This window comes from Onychomys torridus, chromosome 1 (assembly GCF_903995425.1).
Source record: "Onychomys torridus chromosome 1, mOncTor1.1, whole genome shotgun sequence".
NCBI classification, from domain to species: domain Eukaryota; kingdom Metazoa; phylum Chordata; class Mammalia; order Rodentia; family Cricetidae; genus Onychomys; species Onychomys torridus.
The window spans coordinates 140,147,611-140,165,082 of NC_050443.1; positions in this window are offsets into that span (position 1 = coordinate 140,147,611).

The window sequence follows — 17,472 nt, forward strand, 5'->3', positions numbered from 1 at the left end:
GTGAGAGTTGTATTTTTGTGTTGACAAAGGACAAATTGCTTCAGTACCCTTCACTCCATGGAGCCCTCTCTCCCTCCAATTTATTCTTCCTTGTTTAATAACTCAGTGCCAATTTAGCAGGCCAGCTCTGTGCTGGTCTGTCCTTCCCCCCCCCCATCCCACCCCTCTCCCTCCCTCCCTCCCTTCTCCTTCCTTTTCATTTTCCATTTCCCAAATCCCCAGGCTAGCCAGGTTATGAGTCTTTATGTCTTAGCCTCCCGGAAGCCGGGAATGACTTTTGTCCTTTGATAGCATTGTTATATTACTCTCCCCTTTCTGCCAACCTTCTACCAACTGCCTGACCACACTTTTTCTTCACACTATTGTTCCCTCTTCTTTTCTTTTCCTTTTTTTTTTTTTTTTTTTTTTTTTGTTTGTTTGTTTGTTTGGTTTTTCGAGACAGGGTTTCTCTGTGTAGCTTTGTGCCTTTCCTGGAACTCACTTTGTAGCCCAGGCTGGCCTCGAACTCACAGATGTCCACCTGACTCTGCTTCCCTAGTTCTGGGATTAAAGGTATGTGCCACCACCACCCAGGTTGTTCCCTCTTCTAAATGCATGTCCCTCTTCCAAGCTTTTCTTTCAATTCAATACTAATCACTAGTCTTGCTGAGTCCCAGTGGTTTTTCTTTCTTTGTTTTATATTGTTTTGTTTTATTTTTCCTCTTTTCCTACCCACTCATATCCATAGTAACTAATATATTAATATGCATACTATTATCATCACCCCTTTATTTCCTAAAATAATGGTGCTTTGGGATGATTAATTTTTTTGTTTGATTATTATTGAACTTTCATTGTGGGGCTACATAATGAAATAGTCATGTTTGCAGATGGTATTCTAATTTCAAGAGAGTACTGGGGATTGACCCTTGTTCCCCAACCACCACTATAACAGTGAAAAACAGCATCTCAATGCTACAACAGCCTACTTCCTCTTCAATATTGAAAATGTTTCATCTGAAAGACTAAGATTGACTTAAAAATATTTAAAAATAAATGATTCCAGGGGCTGAGGAGATGGCTCATTTGGCTTGCTGACAGTCATGAGGACTTGAGTTCTGATCTCCCAAATCCATGTTAAAAATCCAGGCTGGCAACACATGTGTGTATGCAGAGTTGGGGAGGTAAAGAGAAGAGGATTCCTGGGGCTTGGTACAATGAGATACTGTCTCAAAAAATTAAGGTGGAGGCTCTCTTCTCCCCTCCATCCCTGGAACAACTGCATCTTCTCATGTAGTACCAGTTCATCCCTGAGACATGATGGTGAAGGTTGAAGTGAATGGATTTGGCTACACTGACACCTGGTCAGCAGGGTTGCCTTCAAGTCTAACAAAGTAGATATTATTGACATTAACGACCCCTTCCTTGACCTCAGTCAGGCATGATTCTACCCACAAGTTCCGTGACACAGTAAAGAGAGGTAAAAAGAAACTTGTTGTCAATGGGAAGACTATTTCCATCTTCCTGGAGTGAGATTTTGCCAATATCAAATGTGGTGATGCCAGTGCCAAATATGTTGTGGAATCTACTGGTGTTTTCACATCATAGAGAAGCCAGGTCTGCTTAAAAGGTTAAGCCAAAGGGTCAACATCTCTTCCCCTTCTTCTAATTGCCCTATGTTTGTGATGGACATGTACCAGGAGTAGTACAATGAATGACAACTGTAGAGGTAACACTCATGCTACCACCACCCATTCACCATGTCCCAACAAGGGGCTGTGGATCAAAAAACAGAGACAAGAGACAGCAGGTCATTCGCCTCAGTAGAATGCCAAATGCCCTTTATTGAAGGAGGGAGGGAGCCTTAAATATAGGCTTACAGCACAATGGGAGAACCCTGGAGGGCAGAAGCTTGCTACTGATGTTCTACATTCTTGCATCTAAGCTGTTAATGCCCAATATGCAAGATACACAAACAAGAAACTTCTCTTAAGCATTCAGGAGGGTGGAAACCGGCAGAGGATTAGCATAGGGAGGACCTCCAGGTCAAGGTCAGCAAGCAAGGCAACGGCTACCCAAAACAGGGGCCAGGGCCCTACAAACAACTACTTTTATTTCCATGACAACTTTGGCATCATTGTGGGACTCATGACCATAGTTTATATCATCATCAACACACAGAAGACTGTGAATGGCCTCTCTTGGAAATTGTGTTGTATGGCCCAGAACATCATCCCTGTATCCACTTGTACTTTAAATCTTGGGGCAAGGTCATTGGAGAGCTGAATGGGAAGACTTCCAGGTTCCTACTGCCAGGGTACATGAGGATCTGACATTCTGCTCAGCAAGAACATGAGAGGAAGAAAGGGATCCTCAACTGCTGTGGAGTCCTTGCTCCAACCCAGCACTAAACACAAATGAACATCTCTCTGCACAGTTTCTATCTCGGACCACCAGGAGATAGGAAAGGGCCAAGGAGCCCTACTCTCATAAACACCATCAATAACGTTCACTACATCCAGAAAAAGAATAGTAGAGAGCAATAGAAGAAGAAACTCAATGTTATGAGATGTTTGTACACTATGTGACAATGTATTGCTGTGATTGGTATAATAAAAAGCTGAACAGCCAATAGCTAGAAAGAGGTTAGGTGGGACTTCTGGGGACAGAGGGTGGAGCCACCAGGAGACAAGAAGAGGAGACAGGAGGTGCACAATGGAAGAGAGACAATGCCATATGATAGAACATAGACTAATATAAATGGGTTAATTTAAGTTATAAGAGGTAGTTTAAAAACAAGCCTAAGCTAAGGCTGAACTTTCATAATCAATAAGTCTCTCCATGTTGTTTTTTATGAGCTGGTAGCTCAAAGAAAAATCCATCTACAACTCAATGTCAAACATACACATACACACACACACACACACACACACACACACACACACACACACACGAGAACATATACACATAGATATACAAAAAGAAAAAAAGATTTCCAACCTAGAGAAATCCTCAGTGCACAAGTCCCTAGTACAATTATGCAACCAACAGCCACTTAGAAGTGACTAACCCCATAGGAATCACCTCCAGTGAGAGTGTATTATATGAAATATTACAGAACTCAAAAGAATTTATGAATATATTAAAAACTTTAAAGAAGACACAAATAAACTCTTAAATTCTAAGAGAACACAAATAGCTGAATGAAATAAGAAAGTCCATACAGGCTATGAAACACAAATTAAAGAAATAGAAATAATGGAGAAAAACCAAACTGAAGCACTAGAAATATAAAGCAGGAAGTAAACCAAAAAGCCTCCTTATTAAAATGGATCAAGGGGAGGACAGAATACCAGAGCTTGAAGGCCAAGTGGAGGAATGAGAACATGCAAACAAGGACAAAGATAAAAAAAGAAAGTGTGAGAAATACTTTCAAAATGCATGTGAAAATATGCCAAAAACGAAAGTCATAGACATACGAGATAATATTATTCTGAAGGCACAGAAAATATTTTTAACAAAACCAAAGCAGAAGCATCTACAAATTAAGGGAAAAGATGCTATCCAGAAACAGGAGGCATCTGCAACACAGGGTCAGAAAAGAATGTGCTTATGTTATGAGTAAGCCACTGATGTACAGATGTCAATGTATATGGAAAGCAGAAAGAAACGCCAAGTCATGTACGAAGATAGACTTCTCTTTAATCACAGCACTTAGGGGGCAGACATGAGAGTTCCGGGGCAGCCTGGTCTACAGACTGAGTTCCAGGACAGCCAAGGCTACACAGAGAAACTTTGCCTCAATAAGTAAACAAACAAACAAATAAAATATTTAAAAAATAAAGATAGGCCCACTAGGGTAACAGCAGATTTCTCAATAGAAACATTAAAATCACTGGGGGTGGGGAGTGGAGGTGGTGAATGCCTTCAATCCCAGAACTCATGAGGCAGAGGCAGTTTCAGGAAAAAAAAAAAAAAAGGAACTTTAAAATCCATGAGAGCTTAAAATGACATATTTCAAGTACAACTGCCAACCCAGATTGTTATATCCAGAAAAACTCTTTTTTACTATTGCCAGAGGCAGAAAATCTTGCCACAGTAACAACAGGTAGAGGATTTAATCACCACTAAGCCAGCTCTACAGAAGATACTTAGAGGAATTAGATAAAAGAGAAGATAAACACATTCATTGGTTTACTGGGAAGAATAAACCAAAGTTTCAATAATAACTCTGAATATAAATACTTTCCAAATGGTCAACTGAAAGACCTAAGACTGATACAGTTACCTAAATTGTTGCAGTATAATAAAAACTCAGGAGTTAGAAATTGAGACAAAGACCTCATGAATCCAAGGAACAGCAGAGAGTGGATTGACTGGCTCTCTCTCCATGTTTTCCCAATCCACCAGACCAGGAAATCCTGCTGGAATCCTGTGGTGGATATTGTGTTACCTGAAATATTGTGTGTTCCCCGAAATAAACATATCTGGGGTCAGAGAACAGACAGCCACTAGAACAGAGCCAGAAATGGTGGCTAGAAAATGGGAAGAGTAAGCCATAACAGAAGTTGGGCGGTGGTGGTACACACCTTTAATCCCAGCACTTGGGAGACAGAGCTAGCCAGATCTCTGAGTTCAAGGCCACTTTAGAAACAGCTAAGCATGGTGACCCACGCCTTTAATCCCAGGGAGTGGGGGCAGAAAGAAAAAGGTATATAAGGTGTGAGGACCAGGAACTAAAGAGGAAAAAGCATGTAGTTAAGCTTTGGAGCAACACAGTTCAGCTGAGATTCATGTGGAGGAGGACTCAGAAGCTTCCAGCCTGAGGAAACAGGATCACCTGAGGAACTAGCAAGGTGAGATAGCTGTGGCTTATTCTGCTTCTCTGATCTTCCAGCATCCACCCCAATAACTAGCCTCAGGTTTGTTCTTATTAATAAGAACTCTTTGAGATTCATACTACAGAATCCCTTTTCTCTCTTCCCCCAGCAGACCTCAGTCCTCTAGCAAAACTCTATGGCTGATCCCTGTCAGCTTATCACTGACTCTGTCCTTTGATTCAAGTGGCTTTATTGGCACAGTGGAATGGCTATATGAACAATTCTCCTGCAACACAAGACTAGCAGAATGGATTAAAAGGCAGCATTCTTCTACTCACCTGTATTTCTTTATGATCCTAATTAGCTTTCAAGGACTAGAACTTCACATTTTTTAAATGAGCTGCATAGGTATAATACCTTAAAAGAGATAGAAACAATTAACAGAGTATAACAAAAAATAACCTTAGATTTGTATCAATATGCATAAATCCATACCAATGTAAAATATTTGAAACTAGTGGGTTTTTTTTTACTTTAAGGAGGATTCAATGATCTACCCTTTTATCCTATCATTTCTATATCTCCCCTTTTTCTTTTCAGAGTAAGATTCCTGTCTAATTTCCATTGCGTAGTTTCTTCCTTGACCATGGCTAATAAAAACTTGTAACCAACCACCTTAAATGACAACAATCATCCATCAAATGACCAAAAACCAACCACTCCACCCCTTGGAAATGTGAGCATCTTGTTCTTAAAATTACTTCCTGTTGTCTGGGGATCTTTAGGGGACTCTGAAAAAATTGAAATCAAGTTCTGGGAGATCTAGCTGTTGTCCAGTCTCGGTATGATGGGGGAGTGCAAGGCTTATCTGAAGTCCTGACTAGAGTAGTCTACAAGGCTGGACCATCTTAGCTAACTGCTTTGAAGTTGTCCTGAGAAGTTTGCAGACTTTGGTGTTTGTCAGCTTAGTAGTGTTACGACAATTCAGGTGGATTCATCATTATGGGGCCCCAACATCCTTTTGGAGACTTTTAGGTTTGCTGTTAGGAACGGTCATGGTTCACTGCAGAAAACAAACATTTTAAATGTCATATGTAGCAGATAGCAGAGAGATTAAAGAACCAAAAATCTATTAAATACATCTGGGATACATAAATTTCATTCTTAATTACCTGGTTTGGACTCAAGCCCCAAATCACATACAGGAAGCTAGATGAAGCCTATCTCTAGAATTAGTTAGTGTTCTATATGACTATTAATATTATGACAGAAAGTTCAAATATATATATATATATATATATATATATATATATATATATATATATAATCTTATACATTTTGAGATAATATTTATACCTTAAGAAAAGTTTTAAAGATTCAAAGCCAAAGGATTATGAGATTAGTAGTAATAGAATAGTCCCTAATTTTGGTTTCTCTTCTGTCCTATACCAGGTGGCTCTTATGCCATGAGACAGAGATTTTCAATTTCCCTTTAACAAGCATGGTTAAGTTTAGAGAAGGAGAGAGCCATGCTCCAACTCCAAAGCCAGCTTTAATTTTTAATTGAATTGGGATTACAAAAAGATCATTTGCATTATGTGTCTGTAGAGGACCACAGAAACAAACATTTGGGAAGATTTATGAAATTCTATCCTGTTGGAAGTGTGCTATACCATTAGGCCAATTTACCCCTTTTCTTGGGACATTTTCTCTGGATGATTCATCCTTCTTCAAATGTCTCATTTGTCCAGTGGTCTTCAGATTTCTTAGTTGGATGCTTTCATTCTCCTACAAAACTAAAACCCTGCTCCAACCTTAACTTTAAGGAGTTTCCCTTCTTGGCAGGTTGAATGGCCACACTGTTTGATGATCTATAACTTCTAATCAAGAGTCTTTCATATTTGAATCTAATCTTTATTAATTTTGGTTGTATCCATAGCTTGTCTTCTGTAGAAACAAAAGCAAAACCTCTTCCCCAACATAACACATATCTTGGTTTCCATTCTGAGTTCAACACATCTTTAAAATATACAGGCTGATTTAATTCAGAGGGTTTTTTCTCTATCCAATGTCTCTCCACAGCTGTTGTTCCTTTCTTATTAGCATTTAAAAATTTAGGGTTAATAAAGCATAGTGTAATATATCTCTGGGGGGTCTTTATTACCTCTTTCTGTTTACTAATCATATCTCTTAAAGTATGATTAGATATTTCTTTATTTTTGAAAATCATTAAGAGCTTGTAATTTATCTCTCCTGATTTGTACTTTCTGTGACTTAATTTCTTGTAAAACTATATTATATCCTAGGTAATTAATAGAATCTCCTCTTTGTATTTTTTCAGGAGCAATTTGTAATCCCCAACAAGACAAAATTTTCTTTACTCCTTCAAACATCTTTTCTAAGGTGTCTGCATCTGAAGCATCTAGTTAGATATCATCCATATAATGGTAAATTATAGATTGAGGAAACTGTTTACAAATTATTTCCAATGGTTGTTGTACCAAATATTGACATAAGGTGAGGCTGTTTAACATCCCTCATGGAAGAACTTTCTAGTGATACCTTTTAATAGACTGGGAATTATTATAAGTAGGCATTGTGAAGGCAAAGTTTTCTCTATCCTGTTCTTTTAAAGGTATAGTAAAAAACAGCAGTCTTTTAAATCAACCACTATTCTAGACCATCATTTAGGTAATAGAGAAGGCAAGGGAACTCCTGGCTGTAAAGAGCCTATTGGCTGAATCACCCTGTGTTGTAATAGTTCTGATTCTTATCAAGGGAAAGACCCCTCCCCATTTTTAAAAAAATCTAATTACCTATTTAAAAATTCTCAAGTGTCTTACCAGATCTGGTGATGCTGACAGCATAGGCAAATCTATGTGAGGGTAATCAGCTGCAGTGACAATGTTTGACTATATTAGCACAGAGGGCACATATGACAGGGTGCCTCAAGCCATGCTAATTGCACATGTAAAGGCAATATGAAGGCCTAGACTTGACTTTGCAGATTTCATCTTAGGCAAGGGCCACCATCTTAGAGCACCTGGTGACCGGGGGCTGTACTCAGTTCCAGGAAGAACCTCAGAAATGTGCCATGACAACTCCAACAGATATCCTAGAAGCAGCCAATTAAGAAACAGGGCAGTAAAGTTTAACAAGATCCAGATGCTCCTGCAGACATCCTATTAGCAGTTTATATTGTGGCCCTTGTAGATATCCAGATATCCTGTCAGCAGGTTGTGGTTTCATACCAAAAGTCTAACCCAATAGTTTCAAACGTGGTTTTGTGCTGAAAATCTAGACCAATGGTTTCAAAAAATCATCTTGCTCCATATTCCTTTCACCCAATTCGAAAGTACCAAGGCATGTAATTCCAGACTTGTGGTTTTTTGTTTTTTTGTTTTTTCTTTAAAAACTCTCCTACCCCTGAGCCCTGGGGCTGCTGCTGCATTTCCACTGGGTGGCAGTATAGGTTCAAACCTGACAATAAAAAGACCCTTGTGTGCTTGCATTGGAAACTGGCTCCTTGGTGGTCTCTAGGGGATTCATGACACAGGTAACAACACATGCTTGAGCTGTGGGCCACTGTGGCTGCTCATGCACCTTGTGGGGAGGGGTTGAGCTGTCTGAAGAGCTAACATAAGGAAACTGCTAGGAGAAAGCTGCACAACTGGGATGCAGTGTGGGATAGGACTGCCCTGCCTGTAGCTGGCAGTGGAGGGCAGGACAGTGTGAGAGAAAACCAATCTGCCCTCCAAGGAGCAGTGTTGGCATGGATGGCTGGGAGTGTACTCTGCTGGCTATTGCTGCTCTGCAAGGCTGGTGGCCAGGCTGAAGACACCCACTCATGCAGCTGTGGGGCTGAAGCAGGGATGATGGCATGCTAGTGTGCAGGAGGCCCACCAATCAGAAATGGCTGGTGCGGTGGATGGGTGGGGGGCGTTGCACAGCTGTGGCAGCTTTGATGCCTGGAGTGTGATTTAAGACCCCAAGTTTGATGCCAGATGAAATGATTACCTAAATTGTTCCAGTATAATAAAAACTCAGAAGTCAGGAATTAATATAAAGACCTGATAAATCCAAGGAATTGGCTGACCTTCTCTCCACATATCTCCTGATCCACCAGCCCTGGAAATTTCCATGGAATCCTTTGTCTCTCTTCTGTCTCTCTCTAGCAGTCCTCCTCAGTCCTCCAGCAACTTTATGGCTGGTCCTGGCCAGCCAATTGCTGACTCTGTCCTCTTATTCAAGGTGGTTTTATTGGAACAGTAGAAGGGCCATATGAACAATTCTCCTGCAACACAAGACTAACGGAATGGATTAAAAGGTAGCGTCCTTCTCTCTCTCTCTCTCTCTCTCTCTCTCTCTCTCTCTCTCTCTCTTTCTGCCACCAAGAAACAAAATACAGACACTACCTTAGGGCAAAAAGGATAGGAAAAAAAAAAACTCCAAGCAAATCCAGGAAACAAGTATATATCTTTGTTCTAATATCTGACAAAGTTAACTTCAAACTAACGCTAGTTAGAAAAGGAAAAGATGGTTACTTCATGATTAGTGAAACATCCACCAAGAGGACTCCATGATTCTAAACTTATGTGCACTGAACACAGGTGTACTTAATTTCATGATATAAATACTACAAGATATCAAGTCACTGACTAACCCAGGCAACATAGTGGTGGGGACTTTGATACCTCACTCTCACCAATTAACAGTCATCCCAGCAAAAAGTGAACTGCTGAATTAGATGATGTCATAGGGTAATTGTTTTAGGCACTGATCTTTTTGTGAAAAGATACATGATCAAGGCACCTCTTATAAAAGAAAGACATTTAAGTGAGGGCTTGCTCACAATTTCAGAGGCTTATCTGCTATCATCATGGCTGCTTGCCATGGCAGCTGTAACTGAGAACTACATCCTGATCTTCAGGCAGCAGACTGAGAAGGAGCAAGACATCTTGGGCCTGGCATGGCCCTTTTGATACCTCAAAGCCCACCCCCAGTGACACACTTCTTCCAACAAGGATACAACTCCTAATCTTTAAAATAGTGCCACTCCACGGTGACTAATCACTTAAATATATGAACCTATGGGGCTATTCTTATTCAAATAACATCAATGGACTTAACAGATGTTGCAAGCACTGAAGAACACATACAAGTCCCAGCAGCCCATGGAAATTTCTTTAAAATAGACCATATATTAGGACACGAGTCAAGTCTTAATGAATATAGGACAACTGAAATAATTTATTGTGTTCTATCCAGTAAATATGGAATAGAACTACAAATCAACAGCAGGAGAAACTATGGAACATACACAAACTCGTGGAGGTTAAACAGGACACTATGGGATGACAAATGTGTCATTGAAGAAATCAAGAAGAAAATTAAAGATTCCTAGATTGGCATGAAAATAAAACACAATACAATAAATCTATGAAACACAATGAAAACGACCCTAAGAAAAAAGTTACAGCTATATGTGCCTACATTTAGAAATTAGAGGAATTTCAAATAAATAACTTAATGATGCACCTTAGGACCTTGGCAGAACAAAAATAAGCCAAATCCCAAATTGGTAGGTTAAAAGAAGTAATTAAAAATAGGGAAGAATGTAATAATATAGAAATTAAAACATACAAAGAATCAATGAAACAAATAATTGTTTCTTCAAAATATTAAACAAGATTGGCAAGCCCTTTACCAAACTAATCAAAAGAGAGAGAAGACCTAAATTAATAAAATTAGGTATGAAAAGGGAGTCACTACAATAGATACCAATGAAATTAAGAAAATTACTAGACCATACTTTAATGTCATATCTTCCATCAAATTAAAAAACAAAATCTAACAAAGATGAGTGAATTTCTAGATGCATATGACCTATAAAAATTAAATCAAGCTGGGCGGTAGTGGTGCACGCCTTTAATCCCAGCACTTGGAAGGCAGAGGCAGGCAGATCTCTGTGAGTTTGAACTTGCCTGGCCTACAGAGTGATTTCCAGGACAGCCAAGGCTGTTACACAGAGAAACACTGTCTCGAAACCATCCCTATAAAAAAATTTTTTTAAAAACAAGATAAGATAATTTAAACACAACTGTATAACAAATGTTCAGACTGAAGCAATAATTTTTAAAGTTTCTCAAAGCAAAACTATCCAAGTCAATATAAATTTACTGCTGAATTCTATAAGAAAGGAGAACTACCACCAAATCTCCAAATACTTCATGAAATAGCAAAGGAAAAAATATTACCAAACTCTTCTTATGCAGTTGACCTCACTCTGGTACCAAAACCTGATACACACACACACACACACACACACACACACACACACACACACACACAGATAAGGCTAACTCCCTAATAAACATGCAAACAAAAATTCTTAATAAAATATTTAAAAGCCAAATTCAAGAACACGTTAAAAAGATCATTCACTATGATTAAGTTGACTTCATTCCAGAGATGTAAGGATGGTTCAATATTTGCAAATGTAATACATTACATAAATGATCTCAAGCATAGAAATAATATTTGGCCAAGAAAAGAAGAACCCTTTTACACCCTGGCAGGAAAGTAAATTAGTTCAGCCCCTATAGGAGCTAGCATGGAGATTCCTCAAAATAAAACAAAAATAGATCTACAATATGACCCAGCTATACCACTCCTGGGTCCAGTTCAACATATCACAGAGGACTGCACAACAATGTTTATTGTAACTCTGTTCACAGTTGCTAAGTTATAGCACCAACCCAGGTGTCCAACAACAGAGGCCTGAATAAAGGAAGAGTGGTATATATGCATTGCCTTAGTTTGCTTTCTGTTGCTTTGATAAATGCCATGACTGAAAGTGACCTGAAAGGGTTTATCTCATTGTATCCATCCAAGTGACTGCCCCTCATCAAGGGAAGCTAAGGCAGGGACAGGGAGGCTGTAACTGAGGCAGCAGCCGAGGAACAAGGCTGCTTGCTTAATGATTGCCTCCAGCTTTTTCAGCTTTCTCCCCAGGCAGCCTAGGGATGGCATTGCCCTCGGTGGATGGGGCTCCTATGAAAGTTAGCCACTGGGACACTTCTTCAGCTGGGGCTACTCAGGTGATTCGGATTTGTGTGAAATGAACAAAAACTTGCCAGTACAATGGAAGTTTTTCAGCAATAAGAGGAATGAAGCTACATTATTCATAGAAAAGTGGATATAACTGGAGACAATTCTATTACAGAAATTAAGATTGCCTCAGTATCTTGGTTACTACTTGTAGCAGGAATCTTAAAGGTTCTTATTAATAAAATCAAACCTGAGGCCAGTTATTGGGGTGAACGCTGGAAGATCAGAGAAGCAGAACAAGCCACAGCAACCTATCTAGGTGAACAAAAGAGAGAATAAGGGAGATAGTGTGTGGTGGGGGATACATTCAACATACAAAATATACCTGGACACAACAGAAAGGAAAAAGGCACAAGGCTTAAGAAGCCCTGCCCTAGAGAGCAGCCCTCTGGAAAACCTACTGAGTTACCTGAGGATAGACCTCTGCATCTCGCCCTATAATGAACTTAGATACTTGATTCTTACAGTATGATTTCTGAACCCAAAGCATCAATAACATCTGTAAACTTGCTCAAACTACACATTCTAGACCCTACACATACTACATCAGAAACTCCAGGACTGAAGACCAGTGGCCTGTGTTTTACAATGTCCGGCTGATTCTGATACACACTTGCAGTTACAAAACTATTCAGCTAAAGTCTAAGATCTTGGGGAATTCAGGTAACAGCACAGTCTCCACCTCCGAATTCTATGACCCAAGCAAGTGTTGGAATTATTAATTGGAGGAAAGGTTAGAAGCCTGTCCCTAAATTTGAGAACTGATAAACAAAAAAGAAGGAGAAAGCAGATAGGGAGGATGTAGAAGACACCTTTCATACAGACAACAACTAGTCAAAACAGCAATTTGGTGTGCAATAATTGATGACTAGCATGCCTGTACCATTCTCAATTAGAACATCATTTTTGGAGTTACTCTGAATGCAACTAGCTCACTGAGAATTTAAAAATTTATCAGGCACCTTGTGATTTGGCTCAAAGAAATAATCAATTAAAATGTGCATTCTGTTTCCTTAGCTCTGTCTTGAGTCATTCAGGGGACAGTTTCTGGGAATGAAATCTAATGCTATTTTTCGTAAACTAGAACAAAACACCATCTTACTTCCCAGGAGTTCAGTCCTCTCCCTGCTGGCCCCTGGGGGGTGGGATATATATTTGGGATCCATTATGCCCAGAGATGACATAGCCAGCCTTCCAGGTAGCTTCAGGAAATCATATGCTCCAGCTCAATGATGACTCAGCAGAAGCAGAGAGTATGAATGGCCTTAAGTACCAAGCTGGCAGAAAGGGTCACATTGTCATTATTTATTAAACATTTTACTAGCTCAGAGCAACATATCTGTAACTCCACTAGTTTTCTTTCTTTCTTTTTTTCATTTTGGCATATGTGTGGTGCATGTGTGTTTGTGTGTAGTATATGCATGTGTGTGCATGTGTGTATAGGAGCACTTGTCCAGGCATGTGCCTGCAGATTCTAGAAGGGGAATATCAGGTTCCTGATCTCTTACTTTCTACCTTATTCCTTCAAGATCTGTCTATTACTGAACCTGGAGTTTGTTTTTCAGTTGGGTTGGCTGGCCAGCCCACCCCAGTATTTCTTGTCTCAACCCCTCCAACCATTCAGTGCTGGGATTACAGACACATATGGCCATACCTGGCTTATTTTATGTGGGTACCAGAGGTCTTCACACACATGCAGCAGGCACTACTATCCACTCAGCCATCTTCCTAGCTTCTGTAACTTCAAGTACATGGTATGGTCCAGAAAAATCTCCAGGGATCTGGCTCTGAGTTTTCATCTGTGAGGGTGAAGTTACTCTTCCGTTACCAAAATATTAGACAGACAGTAGCCACTCACTGACATCTGCATAGTCAGTTAAGTGAAACAGTGCACAGGTTACATTTGTTTGTTAACAACATCCATAGCTGCATACTAACTAGGGTACTCACTGTTACCTATTTATTTCATGATGGGGAAGGAAGTTAACACATTGGTAGCACTGGGCCCCAAGTACTTGGTGCACACTTATCTATTTTAGTAATTCCAGTAACTCTGTAAAGTTGGAGTTCTTAGTCCCATTTTGTGGGTTAGAAAACTGAGGACAACATTCTTAAGATAGAATAGCTGGTAAGTATCAAAGCCAGGATTTTTGCTACTTTCTGTTTTAACTGAATGTGTAGTACTAGATTTAGTGTAGGGGTAGAATGCATCCTCAGAATTGGGGTTTAGGTAGTGATCTTGAAACCAACATAGGCCCACTGGCATCTTGAACCCACAAACAGAAATAGTGGCTTATGGCAGAGACAATTTATTATAAATAAAAAATAAGCTCTTAATATTTTATTAAATGTTTTATAGGTGAAAATCATTTATTAATCTCATCCATAAATATGAAATGCTTTTAAAATGATGGTTAGTTTTACAAAATATAACACAATAAACACTCATGTGTCCATCACCTAGTTCCTCATGTCACTTCTTCCTTGTATATTTTCTTCTTTCTTTCTTGAGTTTTTATTGTTGTTTGTTTGTTTGTTTTAGGTAGGGTCTTGCTATGTAGTCCTGGAACTCACTATGTTGACCAAATTGGCCTTGAAGCACCCATCCACAAGTTGTCCTTTGACTGCACGTATGGTATAGCATGCACACACTCTACACACACACACACACACACACACACACACACACACACACACACACGTTAAAAGAGAAAAGAATCCATCTAATTCCAGACTAAAAGGTAGATTAAAGGGCATCAGAAGCAGAGGCACCAAAAAGTGCTGGGATTTAGCAACATATTATGTAGGACCAGAGCAGTGGCAGTGAGGATAAATGGGGAACCTGGGGAGAAGTGATAAGCCTCTTATTAACTGCAATGGATTCGGTGTGGGAGGCCATGGATGAATCCTAACTCTGGTCCTGACTTATGCACAGCAAGCCCTTCACTTACTGAGCCATCATCTCCCCAGCCTGAGACTAGGAATTCTTGGATCTTTAACATCCTTGGGAAATACATAAGATCATAAGATCGATAGCACTGACTCCATACTATTGATGAAGTAACTAATCAAGAAAACCCTAGTAATTTGCTGAGGTCCGAGTATCTCATTACATGCTGGGAGTTGCTGGCTTCTTCCATAATCAACTTCAAGTGAGGATGCTTGAACTCTGCTAGGCAGTACTCTCTGCATGTAGTGGGTAGCCGTTCCAGCTTTGATCTGGAAGGACCACCCCCATTGAGGCTTCAGTAACTGTCACGCCCTGAAGACCCAGGATCCGGATGGGCTGGCTCTCTTGGTTCCTGGACCCTGGACACTGTAGGTAGACCGAGCAGAGTTCTTCCGAGAACACCTCTCGACTGTGCTACGCCTTTCCCAGACCCTGTAACCTATCCCTCACTTGTAAGTTACCCTACAAAATAAATCTCCCTTTTGACTACGTGGAGTTGCCTTAATAATTTCACCACTATCTGCATTTGGAAACAAATGCATCGTCATGGGTAAAAGGAAGCGTGTGACTGGAAGAGAGAAGGAAACTGGACTCTCGTATATTCTACAATTTGTGCTTGGAACCATGGTTTCTGATCTAGCCTGGGTGACCTTTAGTTGCTTTTCCAGCCACAGCTTTCAGAAACCGTCTTTCAGGGCAGCGTTTCTCAAACACTAAAGTAAATACGAAGCCCTCTGGGGTCTTGTTAAAGTGACAGTTCTGCTTCTGAAGGGCCAGGGTGGAGCCCTGAGGTTTTGCATTTTTAACAAGCTCTCAGGGGAAGTCCATGCTGCTGGTCTGACTTTAAGAAAATAGCCTCTGCCTCCCAAACCTCCAAGGTCGGCTCTGAATGCCAGAGCAGCTCAGAACTTCATAAAGTAAATTTGTGTGTGTGTGTGTGTGTGTGTGTGTGTGTGTGTGTGTGTGTGTGTAGGAAGAGAGCGAGAGAAAGAGAGCGCGCGCAGAGGTGAAGGACCCGAAAAACCATCTGAGAGAAATTTGATTACAGGGATGAAACAGGAGTTAGGTCACCTTGAAAGTAAGGGCATGGCCATGGTGGATCGTGAGCTAGGTATATAGCACAAGTAATCACTCCTGTGGTGGCCCACAGAGGTTTCCTAGAGAGAGCTGAGCTTGCTTTACCTGCAGGGCTGCATAAGGGTATGGCTTGACCACAAGTGTGGTTACCAGGTGTGTAGAAGGGTCTGCACTGGGCTGTGTGGTGTGCTTTGATCTAGCAAGGGCAAGGTCTTTTGCCCCGCCCCTTGGCATTGTTATAAAAAGCCCTTTTGAAGAAAGAGAAGGGGCTGGTGGATTTTGATCCTGGTCCTCTCAGAGCTATCCGGTGTTTCTGTCTGTCTCATCTCCTCTATCTTTCTATCTACGAATTCCTTATTCCTCTCTCCTCCTCATAGGAACCCTGTAAAAGGTGGGAGCTGGCCTCCCACACACTCCTCTGATTGGAGAGTTACACATGATTGATTACCTCTCTGATTGGGCCTTGAGCATGCACAAAGAGTAGGGCCTCCTTACTGACTCAGCCCAGAATGCACCAAAAAATGACCAATCCCAGTAAAGATTACCTTAATTTTCATTTATTTCCTACCAATTTTTTTTCCTGTCTCGAAAAACCAAAAAAAAAAAAAAAAAAAAAAGTTGAATGTCGAATGACAGGCAGTGCTGTGGTGTTTGAGGGTGGGGCTCCTGCCCAGGATTCTCCAGTGTGAGTTACAGACTAGTTCATGAGAAGAAACTCAGCATCCTGTGAGGACTGCTTTCTCCTGTTTATTTCGCTTCACCCCCTTAAAGGCAATCTTTGGTGTATGCCACATACTGCAAAGGGAAGAGCTTATCTTCAAAGAATATCTCTTGGCAGCTTTCCTTGCGCTGTCCTCGGTCAGAGGTGCAGGGAACACTGCAGAACTCAGTTCCCTGCGAGGGATTGGATTAGACAGTGTTCTCCCATTAATCACGCAGTGACGAGGACTAAGGAGGTACCGGGCTCTGCTCTTCATTTTGACATTTACATTCCTGGAGACCTTTGGCGATCTGTTTCCCATCTTTCACATAGAAGATGAGAAATGATCTTTTTTTCCTCGTGTCTCTGAAAGGTTCGTTTCCAGCACTTTCGGGGCAGGCTGCCACAGCAGCTACTCAATGGAAATCACTCTGGACCGCTTTCAGGATGGAACGTCTAGTCAGGTGTGCACTGGCGTGCTCAGGCATTTGTCTGGGAAGTGCACGACCCTGGGCTCAATGCCCAGCACAGAAAAAGAAACTCTGCTTCCCTGTTCTGACTTCTTGTCACGTTCTCCACTTACCATCTATCAGGAATTTGGGGATCATTAGTCCAAGCCACAAGGGGGCGCTTGGGAAATGCTGATTTTTCATTCCAGTGATATTTAAAGACTTTAAAATATTTAAATGGAAATTAAAATGATTTGCCATTTCTGTACCCAACCTTGGCTCATCTAATTTAAAAGCAATTTGTAATCAAAAGTGCCTCCTACTTTTCACATGTTAGATTAGTTTTGTTAATGTGGGCGATACTAATATAATATATAATCTAAAGCA